This window comes from Phaethon aethereus (assembly GCF_964289735.1).
Source record: "Phaethon aethereus genome assembly, chromosome: 19".
NCBI lineage: Eukaryota > Metazoa > Chordata > Aves > Phaethontiformes > Phaethontidae > Phaethon > Phaethon aethereus.
In genome coordinates, this window is record NC_138595.1 from 9,841,524 (window position 1) to 9,863,575 (window position 22,052).

Consider the following 22,052-nt stretch of genomic DNA (forward strand, 5'->3'; position numbering starts at 1 on the left):
GATTTCTGAACCTTTAGGTGCAGGTGGTTTGAGATGCCAGATATTGTCAGGATTGGCAAACTGAGAAGTTTCTGTCCCACTGCCTCCGGTAAAAGGCAAAGTATTCCGTCCTCTTTGCAGTAGGCCTGGCAAAAGCCAAAACCCCGTGTCAGATGGTGGCCTCAGGCCATCTCAGCTCAGTTGCTGATGCCTTTTGCAGGCACTCTGTGCTATCTGTGTTATTCTCAGGGACAAAGCATGGTTTTTTGCTTTGTTTTCTTTTCCCTCAGTCTGATGCACGCTTGCAGGCCATGATTTAGCAATGAGTCTTGCAAGAGATCCACAATGGGAGAACATTTTCCCCTCTGTATGAAAAATTAGAGGATTCATGCTGGCGCTAATCATCCACTGCTCGGAAGGATCAATGCTGTTGAGGTTCTCCAGAGAGGCAGGGAAGGAGCAGAGCTAAGTTCCCCAGTCTGACTCTTTTATTTTCCTTTCATCCTTACAGTTCTTGATAGGAAGCCAGTGTTTGACCTGCAAGAGAGGGGAAAGATACAAACATCCCTGTGGCACGAGCAAGATTCTGAAGATCTTTCAGCAGAAGGTAAAGGGAAAGAGAGATGGTGGGAAGCTGCGTCACACCAGGGAAGCTGGTGTGTAGATCCAGTTGTTTGCTGAGAGCTCGTATCTTTGAGTTGTTGATTAGATTGCTGCGGCAGTCGCAGAAAGCTTTTGGGACTTTGATGAGTATGGCACGAGGGTGGTTGTTCCAAGCTGTCACCCTGGAGGGCAGGAAAACATTCAGAGGCGCTGCATGTGAGCGCTGCCGAGCAGGTACGTGCTGCTAGAACAATGGCTGGCACCAAGCTTTGCCGCAGGAAACCAGCTTTGGTGTCTCGGCTTTCCACTTTCAGTTGCTGTTGCCAGAGGGAGGGAGATGAGAGAAATGGGCTATAACAGCAGAAAATCTGATTATTTAAAAAAAAAAAAAAAAAGCTTGGGGAATTGCCAGTATTAAATATACTTAGCACTTTTGCTTGGAGGTAAAAATGTGACACACAAGAGTGAAGGAGGGACACTGCAGGGGAAAGGCAAAACAAATACAAATGTTGCAGCTGACTGGTTCTGTGTTTTGCATGCAACTGCAAAACGGCGCAGCCACCCATGTGTGTTGTGGATGATTGTGCATTATGATTAAACACTGAGGTCTCAACTGTCAGGAGCAAGTTGCCTGAGCAAAATATTTTGTGCAGCCTGTACAGTAGTAAACATCTTACTAGGAGGAGTGAGAAACAAATCCCTTTGGAAAGAGCCATTGGATCTCTCTCCCCTTGGAAAAACTACAAGAAAATTTTGTCCAGACTGTTAGATATGTCATACAGGTTTTGCTGCCAGTGTGGTGGTCTGATCCAAAGCCTGTAAAAAGCCTGTACAAAGCCTAGTACTTTCAGTGGATTTTAGGTTACTGTGATGAGTAATCTGGCTGGAGAGGAGGCCTCTCAGTGCATAGAAGCAGCCTGTGGCTGGAGGAAGTGACTGCTCTGAAGGGTAAGAGTACAGCTGAATAGGGATCTTCTAGAGGTCAGTAAGGAGACTTTGTAGAAAGATCACATCTGAATGATAATGTGATAGTATTGGTAGTTTCAGGTGAAAAGAGTACTAAAATATACAGTGGGTCCATCTTTCCAACATTAATGCTGGATATAGTGCCTCTTTAACTTAAATTTGATTTTTCTTGGGCACAACCACTATTATAAATGATTCTCAGGTCCTGGTCTGCATGCATTTAATCACAAGTCAATTTATGTACGTGAACAGTTCACAAAGACAATGGCTTAAGTTAGATCTGAGTGTAGGTGTTTGTGTGATCCAACAGCATACTACCTGTTGGAGCGGAAGAGTTTAAAGAAACGTTCCTGCTTCTGCCAAAGATGAGGCGTTTCTGCGTTACACCCAGTAGAGTAGGCTGGAGTCCAGTTCGTGAATCGATACAGAACTGAAGTGATGTTTGTGTAGGATCGTGTCTGAGACCCAGAAGGACTGTGTGGTGGGACTGATATAGCCTCAAGGGAATCAAAAGAAGACTGAAGAACGTTTGTACATTGCCATGGTAACCTTTAGTTTGGAGGTAACCAGCAAGGCGTTTCCCAATAAAACAAAGATTTCTATGTTGTTACAATTATTTTTTTTTCCCTGATGGCATTTCCATTCTTATAGTTTAATCCAAAATAGTATTGGTGGAAATATCGGGTACTGTGCAGTGTACTCTGTAGGGTAGAATGTTAAGCATATTCTTGGTCAAAATTTATTTTGGGAATGCAATTTTTAGGTAAGGTTGTGACTATAGATACTGAATGTTGGATAATGGATTTGTAAAGGATACATATGTGTAGCCAGGACCAAGACTCCCTCAAAACTCTCAGATTCTGTCAGGGAGTCATGTGGAAGGAGAGTTAGTACGTGATCCACCTTATGCCCCTCCTGCAAAAATTCAGCTGAATCGATTTTTTTTTTTTTAAATATAATGCAGTTACTGCTAGAGGTCTTTGCATTTTTCTCAAAGCCAATGAAATTACTAGTAAAATCCTTTGACCCCTTTAGTCTTTGTGCCAGGGTGTAATGATCTTTCAAACTTGTTTTTGCTGACTTGTTGCCATCAGTACATGGGATGATGTTTACCGGTTTTTCTAATGGAAAACAGAATTCAAATTCTCACTCTGATTCACTGTCTGTATATGTCATCAGACTGAAAAAAGTTTAGGAGCATTCAGATCAGCTCCAATATTGAGGTAAGAACATTGTACTAACAGACACTGTACATTCTATTTCTCTAAAACTAAAGGTAAACTATTATTTTCTGTGGAAACCCCCTCTCTCACATACCTGACTTGGAATAATGTCTTAGTTTTGAAATTAAGTTTGTCATAAGAGTTGTTGATGAAAATTATGTTGTGACTTCGTCTTCAAGCAAACTAAACAAAAGACATCAAGGTTGAAAAGCATTGCTATGGTTACCTTATTTAAAGGCAGTTGTTAATAAAGGAGAGAAAATTGGAACTGAGAGAGACAGTAATTGCAAAAGCACAGAAAGGTTAGACCAGTATTTTTCATCAAAATTTGATGTGAACTTACTTGATGTTTTGTGCATTCAATATCCGTTTTAAGGATGCCATCTTAACTTGAATGATATAGCTAGGAAAAAAGAAACTTCACAAGAAGTTTAGGTTTTAAAAAAGGACCTCATTCGTGTTTTGAATTCCTGGGCTAAGGGCTCTGGATGGAGTCCAGTTAAGCTTTAGAGTGGGAGGTTTTCTCCCTTCTTTAGTATTTTGAGAAGACATAATTGTTTTTAAAATGGTTGCAACGTGCCTTTTAAATCACATATGTTCTGATTTTGCTTCCCTGTTCTTTACCATGGTGCATTACATATTCACATGGGACCAGAACCTTAGAAGCAAGGAATTTGAGCTTGAGCTGCTAGCATGATTTAAACCCCAAGTTAAATATTTTAATTGAAGTCAGCTAACATAGCTTCCACTCCCCGGGTAGAATGTTGGCTTTTTAAAAATCATAAATATGCCCACAGTCTCTGAAATCGAGAGAACTCCATGCACTGGTAGCATGGTTTGCGGTGACAGCAACTATCTTTGCCTACGCAAAGACCCCAATTCAAATCTGCATAAAATGTTTTCTAGTTACTTCCTTTCTGCAGTAATATTTTCAAGTTGAGAGGAATGAGACCAAAGCTGACTGATGGCCTCCATTTATGTAAAAAGGGTTTGTTTACTTTGAAAATATGGGTTAACTGAATATCAGCTTTCATATTAGTCTACTTTATCACTTAAAAGAGATGTTTTTCAATTAGAACAAAAAGATATTGCATACCAAAGGTTAGAGAAACATGTTCTTTAAAAATTAAGTTAAATTAGAAATGACATTTCCTCTTCTAATATTGATGTTGTAGCTGAGAGTTAAGCTATAAAAGGAGTCAATTAAATTCTCTGTAGCTTTGCTGCAAAATCCAAATTTAAACTACACAATAAAGCAATCACATTAATGCTGGCAGTTTCAGACCACTCATATCTATAACTAAACTGGGGCAAAAACATCAATCCAAACACACATCTGTCTGATTAATAAATTCCTATTATGTCAAGATTTAAAGATGAACATGTCACAGGTTCAGTTTTGTTGCCAGGTTTCTGACACCAGAAGACTCAGAAGGGCTGTTAGGAAACCACGGTGTTTATTGGTATTAAAAATGGGCACATCAAATGTGCTCTACGCCTTTGCCACAAGGTTTCTCCAGTGAATCACAAATGCTTCCTACTAGTGCTGGTATCTTGTCTCTGTGAACTAACCTACACCGATGTATCCAGGAGTCTTCATATTTGGTTGATCATGCTTTGCAAAGAGAAATCGGGGGGCACTTTCTCTGGTTTTTGACTTTTCCAGGGAAGAAAGATTGCTGAATACTAATTTGTTTATTACTTTATTTAAACATATTGAACTTATGAGATACCGATTGGACTCTAAGCCTTTGGATGTAAGTCCTTCAGATTTTGAAAAGCTAGCCCCAAACATGCAGGGAAGTGGAACAGTCTAAGTAGTAGGTCTTCTCTAACTCGCATCATATTGACTAGGTTGGCTGCAAGAGAAGTGTAGGACCAGAGGAGGCTTTGGCAACTTTTTTGGAGGCAGAGGCTGTAGCTAAAACAAGTTATCTGACTTGATAGCATGAATCCTGATGTTCAATGGGATTTGAGCTCCCTGTGTGCTTTAAGGGTTTTGAGAACTTCTCCGTTTCCTGTGTTTTGCAGATACCTGTAGGAGAGGTGCTGTAGTGTTACTCTAGGTTGGATCAGTGTAGCAGTGTATAATCCTGTTAGTTTTTCCATTGGCAAAATGGTAGTGGAAGGTCTTCTAGCTGAGTACGGGGATGTACAGAGTAGGACTGGGAGGTTGCTAAGCCTTGTGGTTTTGGGAGCCAAAAGAGCCTCAAAGATAAACCCATAGATGAGCGAAACGTTTTATCTGGTTTCTCCCCAATGTTTGCTGTCAGACTTAATTCTAAGGCTCATCTGTAATACTAACTCTTGACGTTTACTCAGTAACTGCATTTTATAGCTTAATCTTTACCACTTGATTATTTAATGAAGATTTTAAAAGTAGTGTACTGAAGATTACCCTGTTTGGAAATGGTTAAAAACTGCGAAGAACTATCTTTCCATTTGTAAGTACATATTAAGTATCTCCTGCATACTCTCTGCGCTTCCCGCTATGGCAGGATTTTGTAAGCAGTCTTTATGTTTCCTCTGATCATCTCTGCAGTAGCCAAGACCCATCTTTTTAGCCTTACACTGTGCAGACCTAGGAGGAAGAGGAAGTGGTCCTTGTCCTAAAGAATTTAAACTCTGAAAAATGGTGATGAAATAGAAAAGTGGTGTTCATTTCAAGCTCCATTAGAAGCAAAAGGACAGGTATTTATATCCATCTTATGTAGTATAGTTTGGACCCTTTGATATTTTGTTTTAGTGTGGTGCTTAAATATTGGAACGAGGAGTGCTTTAGCGGTCAAAGAGGAGATGAGGAGTGAGTGCTCGTTAAGCAGATATTGACAGGAATCTCACATTAAACTCTTTTAAAAAAAGGTCATGTTGCTGTAGCGGCAGTGGTACATTTGAGGGATGCTCCTCCCGCCTCTGGCCACTTTATGATGAAAACGGGTGAGTTCCAGCAATTCTGGCACCTTGCTTGATTATTCCTGCCCCTGGCTTCAGCAGAAGTGGTTGTGGAACAGGGGAGCAGCAGGACCTGGCCTGATGCAAAGGGGAGCCATGGGGCATGCAGTGCAGCACACCTGACAGAGCCTCTCTCTACCATTGAACCAGCAGCCTGAGGAAGAGTTGCTGCCCTTGGATCAATACACCTCTGAGCGTTTGTTCAGTGCAGAGCGCGCTTCCGTCGGAGCCCTAAGCAGCTGCCGCGGCCTCTGTGTTAGGGACACCGGGGGTCCCCTGGCGTCACGCTGCCTGCTCTGCTAGCGCTTCTGCCAGCACTGAGCTGAGGCTCCTGACACCACGCGTTTCATTTTTTTATAGGACGTTTCTTTTATATAATGTTTGTCTCCAGCAGCTCGACTTCCATTGTGTTTGTTTAATGCAGTTCTGATTCCCGTTCTAGCAGTTTTCTAAATTACATCATGAGTGAGCTAAAAAGGAATATTTAAGAACAATGCTAAGATGGTCTCGGCTGCTCTGTGCTGTTTTGCAAACCAGCTATGCAGTGAGGAACAGAACTGTTCCTGATGAGAGTGTGTTAGTTTAAATATAAACATTTAACTATCTGACCTGTAATCTAAACTGATGGGGTTTTGCCCTCGGGCCACCCGACCGCTATTCTTAAGTTTTGTAATTGTTCTGCGTCGTGGATGGCTAGCCTGCTATTTCTAGCAGAGTCTGTAGAAGCAGAGGATTTGGTTCCAGTGAAACTAGTATTTACCGAAGCTGAAAGTTAATCTGATCCTATTTGTAGCTGGCGTTCATATAAATCATTTCGACAACCTTGTGCAAGGCCTGCTCTTTATTCCGTATTTATCCAGTGCCTACCCCAACATAATCCTTGCCGTCTCCTGATGTTAGTGCATGACGGTGCTTAATCCTAATGATGGGCCTGAGACGTCTCCTAAGTGTACAAGACAGATCAAGCATTTAGAGCTGTTACGTGAATATCTGTGCTGGCAGAGCTGTATCAACAAACAGTAAAAGAGGTGTTGCCCTAGCAAAATGCAAGTATTTGTTGAACTTGCACTGTGGAGAGCAGTAGGCCAGCCAAGTAATGCAAATGCAGGGAAAAGAAACAGTAATTTATGCTGTAATGGAGATCTATAATACAGGTGTATACAAACTTAATTAGTGCTTCTAAATAAGAGGTTTAAGTGAATCTTTTTTTTCTTACACAGAATCTAAAAATGCTAATGCAGCTATATAAATTCAATCTTTCCCTATACAAAGGGTGTTAAAAGCATATTTAACCATAAAATGTTTTGCAACAGTGAGTGAATAGGATGATTTCCATTTTGTGTCGAAGGAAAACAAAAACACAAAGAAATACGCATATTGATTCAGGGCTTATTTCTGTCATGCTACGAGATATGAGCGTGGACATTATAGGTAGCGGCTCTTCTGGGCTCTCGCTCCATGAGCCCATTTTGATTTTGGGGGGACCAGGGCTGCTACGAGGTGTGGACACATTTGTGGCAATGCTGTCCGGGCCCTGCTGGGTGCAGTTTTAGGTAAAATCACAGTCAGTTCCCACCTCCAGCAAGCTCTTGTTTTCTGCCTCTGTTTTGCTGCCAGTGACTGCCTAAGTGGGCAGCTTCTCTTCACGTCACCTTTGCTGCCCAGTGCGGTGAGGCTTCAACCTGGAAGTCCTAATCCTGAAATGTGTTGCTGCTGCTGCGTTATGCAGAAGGAGTGTTGCCCTAAGAGTTTCAAGTGCTTTGAGACTCTGATGCAATAGCATCCCGGGGGAGGAAACGGACCTAAGGGCACCAGGGTGGAGGGCTGTGGTGTTTGCATGTGGTTCAGGTACAGCCAGAACTGGACGACCATATTTTGGAAAGGTCCACCCCCTCCTTTTATTTCCAATCTCTTTTTTTCTCATGTGTGAAATGGGATAGTGATGTGATGCTTACATCACTCGGGAAATGCTTTCAGTTTCATAGATGAAAAGTGTTCTATAGGACTGATGTATTATATTTTTTTCTGGGAAGTCATAACTCAACCACGAAATTTCACTTTTTTCTGTTACTAGCTTCAATCTTTTGTGCTTTGCTCAACAGGAATTCTCCTTGCTTCCCTATGTAAAGTAAACATAATTTAAAGTCACTGTCTTTTTGAATTTTAGAGCTAAATCTTACCATAGCAGCGTCATTGCAGCTGTGATGTTTTAAAGATGTAAGAATGGGAAATTTTACATTTACATTTCGCGCTCAAATTTTGCAGTATAGAGTCAAATAGAGACAGTAGCCAGATTTTCCAGGGAAGATGAACTATTTCAAAGAAAATAATGTTAATAAATTCTGATTTTTAGAAATTGTTTGGAGAATACTATATACGGTGGATCTAATATGCCAACAAAGAAAATTATTTTCCTCTCTTTTTCTTTCTCTTCAGTTTTTAACCTACCTGAGGATGTTCTGTGACACAGCGAGCCATAATGGTACCAGACATTATAGTCTATTGTGTTAATAATCCATGAATTAAAGCATCCCCCAGCAAGCTCTTAACGTGATGGATTGTATCAATGATGTGTGGTTAAAGGGTCCCCAAGCAGGCCTTGACACGATAGACCAGAGCAGTTCAGAAGGTCTATTGTTGTCAATGATCCGCTGATTATACGAACGTATCTGGAGGGAGGGTGGAGCGCGAGGCAGAGGAAGGCTGTAAACAGCAGCGTAAGCTCTGTCAGATGTTAGGGCTGCCTGTTACAGAGGGAAAGCTGGCAAGAAAAGCATGTGGTGCCTGGGATGAACCCAACAGTAGGTCATGAGGAACTTCAGAGGCGGTTGAGGGTGCTCATCAGATTGCCAGGAATGAGGACGGGGAGACCAAAATACATAGAATCCTCTTGATGAAGAAAAGCGTAAGTCTCAACATTAAAAATAGATGCTTTTTATCTTGCGTATGATACAAAATCTCTTGTGATACAGTATTTTTTTATTATACTTTAGCAGCTCCAAGCAGTCTTGAATAAGGCCCCTATCACAACAGTAATATGCAGGAGGCTATGTTTTGTCTTGCTATGACACCAGCTACTATTGTTTTTGATCTGCAGCCTCTGAAGAAGGATGCTGCATCTTCTATGGAAGGTGTTATGAGTGCAGATTAGTTAGACAAGTGCTGGAGTGAATGCGTAAGTAGTGATTTTGCATAATGAGGTATGTGAAATCCCAGTGGAGGTTGTTAAAACAGATAGACAGCCTGTGGTAAACAACAAGGAAGATAGGCTTTGAAAACAGATGGCTTTGAAAACCTGGCAAATGACTGTTCCATACTTAAAAATCAGTTTTGTTAGTGGAAAATATCTTATTTAAAGAAAAAAAAGAAAGAAAAATGAAAAAGCTTAGCCTGCATATTTTCATAAACCTGAATGTGTTAATAAAGTTCTGTGGGTAACTGTATATCATCTGTCTTTCCTGCTATATGTGTATCTGAATCATGGAGGCAGTGGACTGAACGTCTTGAAATGTTCTGCAGCAATCCATCGGGCTTTGCCATGCAGCTGCTTATACCTGGCAGATGTGTTGGTCTTCATTACCACTTTGACTCTCTCTAGGTTTGCACTTCTAATTGGGAAATTAATCTTGCAATCAGGGGGTTAATTTATCTTGAAAGATAGAGTCTGCAGGTGAAATGGGAAAATAGAGGAATACTCCTGCTAGTTGGAAAGGGTCCAGAGAAGCCCATTGCCCTCTGAGATAGTACATAGCTAAGGTTAGAGCTGGCCAGAAGATGAGATGCTGTTTCGGAGCTTTTAAATGTACCTGTTCTCTGTGTCTTCTATGCCTTTGGCACAAGCAGTAGGAGGTGTGAGGCTGGGACCAACCTCTGCTTTGGTCTATAGCGAGTCAGATCAGGCTGGAGGGGGCTGGTGTGAGCCGGCACAAGAGACACAACCACTTCTGCTGTAACCTGTCTGGGGCTTGCACTCTGTATTCTCCTGCAGAATAGCTGCAGCATAAATTTGTATAGTATTAACTCAAATAGAATAGTTATTGCAGTATTTGTAGAGGCCCAGCTTAAGGGGCTTGCTCTTGGAGTACTGACATTGAAGCACTCAGTTATAGTGACTGTTAAAGACCTTCCCCCATGGCCTGAACTGAGGATATGAGACTCTTTTAGTAGAGCAATGCTTTGCATTTCATTCTTTTCCAGTGTAACCTCTAAATGCTTTCCTGTGTAGGTGCAAGTTACTCTACAGCCTGTGGGTAAATAAACTTTCATTGTCTTAGTTGTTCTGGTGGCTCCCTTAGAAAGAGGCGATAGATGCCCAGGGCTCTGTGGACTATTGAAAGATAGTGCAAGAGGGCTGACTCCTTTTTGAAAAGGATCACACATGCAAACAGGGGATTCCTCAGTCCCCATTTTCCTCTGGAAAAAGGGCAAGTTCCCATGATTTAGGAATAAGAGATGGGTTCTCAGGTCCTGCGTCCTGAGAAAAATCGGGGACCCAGGGGCCTGTGAAACACTTGCCCTTGCACACTGGCACTGCCTTGGCTGATCTGGTACGTGCAGTCAGCCAGAGTGAGAACCCCAACAGCAAAGCTTCGGCTCTACTGGTGGCAGTTCATGCTCCTAAATCCTGGGAATCTGAGGGAAGAGGACGGCTGCTGTACTCTGCCGTACCGCTTCCCAGCTCATTAAAAATATGTTGATAACGGGACTGCACCGGGGAGACTGGCACAAACCATGTTTGGCACGTGGTTGGCACATGGCTTGTGCCAGTCTCCCAGGAGCGGGAGCCAAGCGATGCTCTGGGAAGCGTCACTGTCCCCTTTGCCCTTTGGTTTGCAAAGCCAGCGCAGGGGACAAGCCTGCTGAGACGGGCACTGGCAGAGGAGCTGGGGCGGGTGTGGAAGCATGGGCTCTGCTTTCATTTACGTTAGAAAGTAAGAGAAGCAAATTTTAGCCACTTCGTCCTTCTTATAAATGAAACTAAGTACTTGTGGAGTAGCTCAATTCTCAAGGTACCAAATGCACTTGTTAAGAATTTTTGCCACTATGTTGTTTTTAATAAAAAAATGCTGATTATAAAACTGGATTTGTAGACAAGAGAAGGTAGTGGATTCTTCGCAGTAATTTCTTTTTTTGATTAATTTTAATATGTCTTATTTTAACATTTTCAAAATTATGAAGTGGGCTTCTTTGTTGTTTTTTGACATTGTTATCAACACTTAAGGCTATAGAAGTATTGGTTTTGGTTGAAATAAAAATGAAATTATTGACCTGGTCATTTTTTTCCATGAGGTTTTCTTGATTCATTGACTTTGCCCGGATTTTGACTTTTAACTGTGTCTGCAGATGGAGATCGTGGCGTGAGCAGCAGCTGAAAAGTCTGACAGGACAGGAAACTGATTTTGGTTTTTGCTTGGAGAGAAACCTTTGCTACACAGAGGTTGATCAGAGATGAGAGTTTCTGTTGCTTCTGTGATGAGTTATATTTTTTTTCCTCCCTTATTGGGTATTTGTACCCATCACAGAGATATTTCTAGAGCTCTGCCAGGCTCTGCCCGATGATCAGCACAGTGTTTAAAAGCTCATTTTTTCTAGAGACCTGTTCTTCATAAAGCGTTCAGAGTAACACTCTCAGATAAATTTTTCAAAAATGCTTTGGTTAATGTACTGAAAACTTTCAAATTTTCATTATTTTTGTACCTAAATAAGAGTTGAACTGTTCTGAAAAGATCTCACCCCAAGTGTCTGAAGGTCTGTCATTTTCTGTGCTGCAACAAGGTTGTTACAAATGTCTGTCCAAGCTGTAGGATTGTATTATGGAGTAAATGAGAAGGCACAGTGCTGTCCGGTCATGAACAGGTTAAGAAAAAGTCAGACATCCCTGTGCTAAAATATTCACCTGATTTTTCATTTGGTTTCCAGCTGCAGGGAAGCAGGATATTTTATCCATGACGCTCTACTAGCTCTGCGATAACGAAAACCAAGGCAGCATTTTTCAGTTCTAGGATTACTGTTAGGAATGTTTATTACACATGGGGGCAGTAGCACACCATAAAGATGCTCAGTATGGTAACACTGGCTGGGTTGATTTATGGGTGTGCAATATACAGTGGGATATTTAGTATTCGTTAGTTGGCTGTATGTTTGACAGATATTGGCAAGAAGTATTAACTTACATCCAAGTTTGTCTTAAGTAGTAAGTGATGAGCAAAGAGAAGTTTGTATTTGCCGTCTTAAAACGATCTGTGAATCTTTATCCTTCAAAGTTGTTGATTCCAACTTTGACACGTGGCCACTTCCATCTGTTTAAATGTTGCAGGTCCATCAGAAGCCAAAAGTGAAAAGACTTGAGAACAACATAAGACCATTCTTCTTGTGCCTTGGAATCAGCACTTGTATTAAATTGCCCTATCTCCTCTGAGCTATTTTTTCAAGGTCCTTCGAATAAATTCTTTGTGATACAGTCAGTAGAAAAGTTGCTCTACTTTTCTAAGGGATAACCGTGTGCTTAAGTGCTCTGCTGGATCCAGGCCAGAGCCAGCATCTTGCAGAATAGAGCCCATGACAACTCATTTCATCCCAAAATCTCAGTTTTCTTCACAAACTCCAGTAAACAAAGTCTCCCGATAGCCTGTGAGTACCGTAGCAGCGGCAATGTCCCAGCTTTCCAGATGGCAAAGAGAGTGGTTAAATGACTTGCTCAAGGGAGTTGGGAGATGAGTGAGGCTGGGCAGATGTAGGAGGCGGACTCTGGGGATGATTTTGTTGGCTGGGTTTATTACATGTTTGTTATATTTATGCTGCTGCCTGGGTGGTGTGACTGGGACGTAATTGCCTGAGTCCGTCTGTTCTGCAAGGTGGTTTCTAGGAGTATATCTAGAGCTCTCAGGGGTGAAGATGAGGGGCTCTTGTTGCTTCTTAATGGGGTAGATTTGAATGACCTTGACTTGCTCCCAGAGTGAACGGTGCGACAAGTTGCAGAATGGCAGTGCTCACGCTTTGGTGTGTCCAGTCACCCTTGACTCTTGGTGTATGAAAGGAAATAATGGAAAAAAGAATAAAAGCAAGAAAATGAACAAAAAAACCCACTGAGTAGCACCTTTTTGATCCTTGCATTTGCAGTTTATGTTAGTATTACTAACTCCAGTCAGGAACTCACCTGAAGCAATTATCCAGGGACTTCCTAATAGTATGCCATCATAACACAGGGAATTACACAAGGTACTATTTTAAGGTAATACATTCAGTGTATTAATCATTGGTTGTTATTGACTTGGTGACACATTGCTGTTGGTGAAATGAACTGTGATATAATTAGGAGCAAATAATACCCAGGCATGCTGTGCTAATTATTTTTATGTGAACCCAATTCATTGCTATTATAAATAGCAATATTAATCACAGCAAGTATCAATATTTATGCAGCATGCTTCCATTTAAGTACAACTGTAGATGACAATGCTCATACGTACACTGAAGAAAGAGGCATACGTGGGATAAGTCTTTTTAGTCACACCATTATGCGTTATGTCCATTACATGACATGAGGCAAACTGTTGTGTTGTTATAGCAAAGAACTGCAAGATAGTACTCCAGGCTGCTTCTCTGCAGAAGCCCCAGGTCCTCACTATAACAAACTGAACTGCACTCGGGAGAAATTTGCATTTATATCTGTTCATTTTTCCCCGCTGCCATTTCTAACCGCATAGGCTGTTAGCACCTCTTGGCCTGTGACTCTGACACTGGTTGGCGCTGGGCACAGCGGGTGTCTTGAGAGGATCTGGTGTAGGAACGAGAAGTGCGTTCTGCTCCATTTCCATGGAAATCTCCCTGAAGGTGAAGCTAATTTCAGTGAGTCAGGGTCATCTTTCTGTCTCATCTTTAAAAGACGACTGTAATATGAGCAGGTGTGGCAAATGGAAAACTCAACTGCCCCAGCTGGATTTTCACTCTGTAAAATAAAGCCTGGAGAGTCCGTATTTGGGTGCCCGTGTCTGAGCCTGCGGATCCAGGTGCTTTGCTTGTTCCAGTGGCTCATGCTGGGGTCCCGTCTTTCCTGCTACTTAATGGCTTTCCCAGGATTTTGCTTTTAATGAGTGTCATGGATTGTTTCTGGTTCAGCCTTCTGTCGATTGTACACCTGCTCTGACAAAAGCAGTGTGGAACTACGCAGGTGAAGAGAGCTGTACAGACCATGGCAGTTTTGGCACTTCGAGGAGCCCCAGGGCTGGGGAAAGCAAGACTGAAGATTGGCATGTGATCCTGACCCTGGGCAGGGATGTACACTGCATGCTGCAGAGGTGCACTCAATAAATTAGACGATGATGTATGGCATAGTACATCACGTTCTTGAAGGCAAGGCATATATACTCACCAGATAATGTGGAGCATGTGAAGTATTGAATATATCAAAGAAAGATTAATCTTAGTCTGGGAGTAGCCCTGCGCATTTTCTGTCTAGCTGAGCCAATGCTGTATAATTTAAAATGTGGGGGGAGTGTGTGTGCTTCTGTGTTTGGACACGGGAGGAATATATTTGTGTGCGTGTTTCGTGTTAGTGGTTGTCAGGGTACACGTCTGTTACTTTTAATATTAAAAGATCTCCCTCCATTATTTTGCAGAAGAAAATGTTCTCTTCACATCTAAGGCCCTTTTCCTAAGTGAGGCCATGTCCCTTGTGTCAGATGCTGCATAAACTCAGAAGGACCAGCGTGTCCTGCCCCAACAAGGCTTGCAGACAAGTGAGTTTTATTCTTTCAAATCTAACTAAAGGAAGCAGCGGCTGCAGTGCGCTCTGTGTCATTAGCACGCGCCTCAACACACCAACCAAAAAATCAAAGAACAGGAACTGACAGGGTAACTGTTGTGTGGAGATTTGGCAAGTATCTGCTAAAACATGGATATTGTTCTGCGAAGGTATGTGTGACTGAAAGGTTAGCTAAAGATTTCCAATCTCTGGGTTTTTTTGTGTTTAAGGACCAGTATTTTGTGTAGATAAAATTGTTACAAATATTCTCATCTCAATAATTTGCATCTGATATATTAACATGAAAATTTAAAACCTTGGTAGGATGTATGAAATGATGATTAATTTACAGCATTTATCTTGGTTTACTAATCATTCTGGTTTTAGCTGATAATTTTATTTGTAATCTCCACAGTTAAATTGCCATAAAATATCATAGTTACAAAGACATTCATGAGCAGTTGAAAGGATATGACACATTGTAATTTAGGAATTAATGCGCACATAAAAAAAGCAAATTCAAGAGAAAGCTGCTAATACATGTACGTTGTAGGAGACAAAGCAGGGGAAAAAAAGCTGCAAACGAGGAGATAAGCACATGAGCATTGCAGCTGTATCACTAAATGGCAGTTTAAAGATACGGTACATTCCATCCCACCATCTCGGAGCAAGGAGTAACAAAGGGCGGAGAAATGTAAAAAAATATTCTAGTGCTGAGCATGAGTGGTACCAGCTGGAAAACCTTCACAGTCCACGCCTGATTAAGCTCTGCCTTGCTACCTCTGTAATGTGGACAGCTAAAAAATGTCCCCCATTTAATGAAACAGACATACTGCTCCCAGTGCAGAAGCCCTGGGGAGCGCCAGGAAAGGATCGGGACCTGTGTTACCAGGTAATGCAAAACTGTGAGCAAGATGGTTTTTGCTTGCACTGCTGGGTAGTCCCTAATTATAAGACATCCAAGTATAGGACAAGATCTTTGAAGACTGCAGTGGTCTCCAAACTGCACACGATCTGCTGCCTTCTCAGATTTCTAAGCCTGTCTACATACCCAGATGAAGTGTGGCTGTGGGCTTACGCTGATGGATCTGGGCTGGGTACCTTGCAGGGCTTAGCGCTGGTGGTTCGCTCAGTGCCAGGCTTGTAGTGGTAGGGAGCTCTGTGTTGCTGTGTCTTCCACAAGTCTTCTCACCCTGTAGTTTAAATTTAGGCTGGGCATGTCCCTGTATGCTGCTGTCTGAATTAGGAATACCAGCAGTGTCAGCCAGTTCCTCTTCACCTGTGTCCCTCTTTGAGTAACATCACCACCACCCAACAGTGTCATAGGAAGGAACACAAAATATCTACAGTCTGCAAGCAGAACAGAATAAAAGCATTTTCTTTTCTTCAGAAGAACAGCCAGAAGCTTAAGAAAGGGAGTAGAGGTGGATGAAATAATCAAGAAGATGACACGGATTTTGGTACAATTAACATGCACGTAAGTTTGTGGTAGAGTTGGTTTATTTGTTTAAACCTGGCTACTTAATCTCCCATAATGCTTGGTCATTCTGAACTGCATAGTTATGATTATCCTTCTTAGATCACTGTAATTGCTTGAAGAAGAAATTTAGAGTTATGTTTTCCTTTTCTTGACTGTTAATTGCATAGTGCTACTTAGGTGCACAGGGAGAGATCCATTTCCTTCATGGCATAAGAGAGACATAAATTACATGAAATTAAGGAAGGTTTTTCCCACCCTGTGCAGACAACCCTTTGTTATGTGTTTGTTCTTCACAGAAAACAGTTAGTCATTAATATTATGCAGTACAGTAGGGAATTTTATGATCAAGAAATCAAGCATTCAACCATGCTTTCTTTGAAGGATGTTTTTACAAGGCACAGAATATCCCATGGCAAAAGTAATCCTTAACAATAAGGAGAAGAGTTGAAAGTGGTAGAGGTAGAGTAGCAGTAACTCTTTGGTTTCTTCAAACTGTCTTGGGAAATTGCAATTCATAGCTACAAAAGAATGGGAAGAGTTTGAAGAATGGTGTGATAATATGAGACAGAGCCTGCATCTTAACAGGTTGCAGCATTTAATGGGATCTGGCTTGCAAACAAACTAATTTCCTTTCACAACACTGTTCGTGAAAATGCAAATGTCAGTATGGGTCACTGCTGTCACCCTGCTTTCATTCAAACATCCATTCTAAATAATGATGAACATTTAACAACTAGCAGAGATTTTTTAATTAGCTCAATCCCTCAGGCACAACTATATTGTCTGTCTTAAGTTCCCCAATTCTTTTATTTTCTCTTCTAGCATTACCTTGACAGTACATATGCTGCCATTCATGAAGGATTTATAGTTTAGCTGATTTCACCCATGGTTTTTAGTGTAGAATACTAAATACATTTTAATTTAATCCCCTATAATGAGAATAACTGGTCGCTTTCTCCGATTTGTTAATTTTCTGCAAGCACATTACCTTGTGATAGTACCTGGCCAGGTGATTTCTGTGCCATTAACTCCTACATGTTCGTTATAGATAACTGCAAGACAACTAACCCTTGTGTTTCACCAACCTTTCCTTCAGCCTCCTGCAGATTTCTTTCTATCTGAGTGGGAGACAGGCTGTATAAAATAACACATTTTTTACCTGCCCACATCAAGTTGAGAATGAGGAATCCTCCTGCCTCTAGCCCTTTGCTCAGCATCTGCATGCATGCATGTTCAGTCTCTCCCCATCAAGCAGATTTTCAGCAAGGGAGTGTCAGGACAACAGGTTACAATATAGTGCAGGATCATCAGAATATCTTGCAGGGAGTGCACAATAAGGAGTGCACAGGATTGCATGGGAGAGGCAATGACATTGTTTTTTAACATTTGGTGTGGTTTTTTCCTAGAACACAAAAAGCTTACCAGTAGCTTCTGGGCAGCTTTTCCATTTGTTTGTAATGTTCTCTCCATTGATGCTGCGTCCCAGTAATCAATAAAACTTGATTAAGCATAATAGTGAAAAGCAGCAGCCTGCAACCTCATTAAATGTAAAAATCCTGTACAGAGTCTGTTGACTAGAGTCAAATAATCGTGACTCAGAGGACAAATATGTGGCTACAGAATAGGAGAAACTGAAGCTGATATTTCCAGGTTTTTTTTTTTTTCTCACTGACTTTGTCCCACAAGGAAGCTGCCATGTCCATGAGATGGACATGGAATTACAGCTGGACACAGAATTACAGCTGGACGGGAGGATAAACCCTGCATGAATAAATGTCTCGTTAAAGATTTGTTTTCATTCCAGATCAAACCAGGAGGGTTAATTTAGAATGGTTGAGAAAACAAAATAATTAAAGGAAAAAATTGTTTTTGAAGCTGAACGAATGTTTTGCCTAACCTTAAATGAGACATTTTGTCTTGTGTAGTTTCAAATATTGCATCTATGATTAAAAACAATTGACATTTTAGAGTGAAGAACCATCCCAAATTTTTAAAAATGTAAATAATTTTTTCTTTTTTCTAGATACCTTTTCAGCGGCACACGAATGCGAAGTGTTCTCTTGGAATTTGGATGCTTCCACTCCAAGAAGGTCTGAGTGCCACAGCTCTATTTGAAAGTCTGTGGTGGAAAGAAACCTGCATCTTGATTTTGGGGACTGGTGAGACTTTTTCTCTTCAAGTATGATGATAGAATTGGAAAGTTCAGGGTTGCCAACAGCAAATTTCTAAAAATTGTATTAGTGACTTGAAAATAATGAACTATTGCTTTAATGCAGTTGTGGATTCTTTTGATATGCCTTCTGATTTCTGGATTGTTAGAGTATTCATAGTTCTTTCTCCATCTTTTCTGTACCACCACAAAGGCATAATACTCATTTTTTCATTAAATGGGAGTGTCACAGCTAAGCACTGGGAGCTGTGACTTTAAACAGTAAAGCAACATTGGGAAATCTCTAAGAACGGAAAGGTTCTCCTGGATTGTTTGGTGCTTGTTGGGAACATGGGTATCTGGTGAGAAAAGAGCTGGCACGCCCCAAACTACTGCTGTTTTCTGTGTTGAAATACTTAAGACTGTAGGTACAGTAAGGGGCAAAACTGCATCTCTGGGGAGTCCTGCCCCACAAGGTGGGCACGAGGGGATTAGGGGTTTGATATGTGCAAGACTTTGGGTGGGGGAGGCAGGCTGCTGTGCAGAGCAGGAAAGTCTTGGGGTAGGATTTTCCTTGCTCCCATTCTCCAGCCATACCTCCTCTCTTATGGCTCTTCAGCTGCAGCATGTTGGAGCTTAACCACTGCAGAGGCACTGGAGACTCATACTGTCTAAGATATTAGTAAAATAGGTAGATTCTGGCTCTCAAATCCATCGTAGCACTATCACATTTTAGAAAGCAAAATGGGATATTAAAGTAGAGGTGCCTGAAGGATGATAACTTACATGTTGGTCACTTATTGTGTTGATGCAAACTTGACATCATTCTTTAACTTGCCCAGTTAATTGATGCTGTGTTTGAAATGGTTTTTCTTTTTCTTTTCTCCCAAATGGAAAGTTAAATGCAATCCACTTTCTAGAAGCTGTTTTTAATTTTGACCATCCAGTAACATGCTCCAGTAATGAAACCTATACCTCTATTTAAAGGTCCTTTGTGTAATTTATAGACCCTATTTTCTTTCCTCATAAATCCCCACCCTACTTTCTAGGGAGGCGAAGTGTACATTAGCCACTCTCCCAGGAGACTTCCATACTGTGCATATAATAACTGTGAGATAATAACTCAGCCTAGTAGTGCTGAGTACACTCAGCTTCCAGCACCATGCAGAATTGGGTCCTCAGCTTGACCCCAATATGAGCCAACAAGGGTCTATTTTTCTTCCAGGCAGTACAATTTTTGGTGTGTAATTTTTTTCAAAGCACTGACTCAGGGGAGGAGGGGCTGTGAATTTTCCTTTTGCTCTATTTATGTGCAAGTCTCTGACACAAATGGTTCTTTGAAGTGTCTTTAGGATGCTGTAGGGCAACCATATTTATCATTTAAAAATATCTTTTAAATGATTAAAAACTTTAGATGTGTGTGTTTGTATTCATAATGGAACGTAAGCACAAAGATACAACTGCTAACATGCACAGAAAGTCAGCTTGGTCAAGCTACGCCACTGTTGCAATTTCTCTTTAGTCCTGTGGTTGGGGACCTTTTAGATTAAATTCATTAGTTCATGGTAGTTTTGAGATGTAACATAAGCCTCCAAAGGGATCTTAAGCTTCTCTTTTTTATTAAAATGAAATCTTCCCTTGGCATTTCTCTAGGCTCTCCTCCAGTCACAAATAAAAGGGATACTGCTGAAGGATATTCTGCTGCACACTTAAATGCCAGCAATCCAATTAAAGGAATGTTTAACCTTTTGTAAATAAAGCTATGGCTTCCACTGCCTTTTGGCTAAAGGAAAAAAATTAACTAATTTATTATTAAGCTTCTTACCCAAGACTGATGTATGTATTCACAATAAATTTTACAGTATTATAAGGCCAGAATGCTATTAAAATGGTCCCAGAAGGTCAACTGACACTGCGCTTTCAGGACAGCTCTGCTAAGTGATGTCCTTCTCAAAAGCTACCTCTGAGTCTTTCGCAGTCTCTAGTCACAGAAGTCCTGATCCAGATGTTAAGATGCTTCACAACTTTTTTTATGTTTCTGTTTTTGAATGTGATCTTTGTTAAAATGAGGATTGCTTTCCAATTGCAACCAGTACATGCGGATTTAGATAGGAATGTGTTCAGGAAGATTCGGCGGAGACATCAGACCTTGCTCAGCCAGGCCTGGTAGCAAACCTGATAAAGGCTTATAACAGGCATGGAGAGGAGAGGGAAAAAGTCAGACGTTCTCCTGCTTTTCAGCATCTTGTAACTCTGCAGGGCTTCAGAGAACTCTGTGATGGTAGGAAAACCCATGTAACAATTTTGGTGGTAAAGTTGCACTAAGACAAGATATCCAAGTAGAGGCTGTATCTTTTACTAGACTGGCTGATATTCTGAAGACATATAAGCCTACTTGGTTTCTGAAATAGCATGCTTCAAAAATAAATACAGCTGGAGGGTAATTGCACAGTGCCAATTTCAAGTCTGCTACTTCTGTTTCAGATCTGAAAAGAAGAACCTGTGTGCCTAGAAGCTTGTGTAAGTTTTCCAATGGTAAGAATTGGTTTCGTGTAGGATATGGCCTCTCTATTTGAATCCTGGCTTAACTTTTCTGCATGTATTTCTTGCTTTCCAGTTGTGGCATCCCTGAGAGAGGTTACCCTGGAAGCTCTGGATACCTCTGGTGCAGCAGAAGGCATTTCTGAGGGACTAAGTGACTCAGGCCAGTGGATAGCAGTATTGTGCTTGCTACAAGAGGGCAACAGGTGAGAGTTCAGAGCCTGAAGGTGAGTCTCAGCAGTCCAGGACAAATACACAGCACTGAGCGTACCTGAGCACCAGCTGGCCTTGTAGCCCGTGCAGCAGTGGCTGGCAGCCTTTGGGGAGTGGGACAGATTACATTACATTGCAATTGCCATTTCTCATAGCACTTTTACTTCTGTCTGCACATTTGTTCTGGTCCAAACACTTTGCAAGCAAAGGCTGAAAAACACAGCTATTCATTATGCAGAAAGGGAAGTCCTTTCCTCAGTCAATGTATGTGCTTTTGCTGTGTGGAGAAAAGTTAAATGGTAATGAGAAAGATCAGGCCAGAGTCCAGCACTTTATAGCCTCGCTGGGACAGTGCCTGAGTTCTGTATTAACAGTTTTTCTAAATTCCTTGTTCCTTAGGCCACGATATGAGTAATTGTAACAGCATAAAGAAGGATGGCGAGTAGCAGAAATGGAGGCTGGCACTGCATGTTACAGTCATGTTAATACTAAGTTCATTATTGTTGTGTGGCCAAGAACTAAACAGCTGTGATTTTTCAATTTCTTTGTGATCCGCCCCTGTAAAGTGTTTGTGAATGCTCTGTGAATGAAAAAGGGTTGTATTAGAGACAGGAATTGCCCACGCAGTGTGCTAACTATTTTGTCCCAGTTGAAAATCACAGACCAAAAGCAGGCCATGTCTCACCAGCTGCCAAGGTTCAGTAGTGAGGTGCCCTGAATATAGCAATCAGTGCAGCAAAAGCCTTCAAAAGGCATAAAACTTTTAAAGAGAGGTTTGCTCCTTTATGTGATCTCTGGTCCTGGACTGGTTTTGCTTTTGTTTCCCTGTAAATAACCATCATCGATAAAATTGTAGAAACGAAGATTTCTGTGAAATTGTGTCACCATTGGAAGGCAGTTTGCTGAAAGATGGCTTGTTTTTGTTTTGCAAAATTTCTCCAAATAGGGCTTGACTTTGAAAATACTTAAGTCAAACGTAGGGCTGAGTTAGTGTCAGTTGTATTTTATGTTACCATATAGGTCATAAAATTTGGCTAGGTTCTTGCACCGTTTCATTTTTTTTTGCACCCAATGCACAAATGAGAATGAGACGAACCAATTAGTTGGGTTTTTTAAAAACCAAAATGACACCTACATTCTCCTGTCCCTAGTTTCCTGGAAGAACAACAGTGCAGGGACGTTCGGGCAGAACATCTCAGTGTT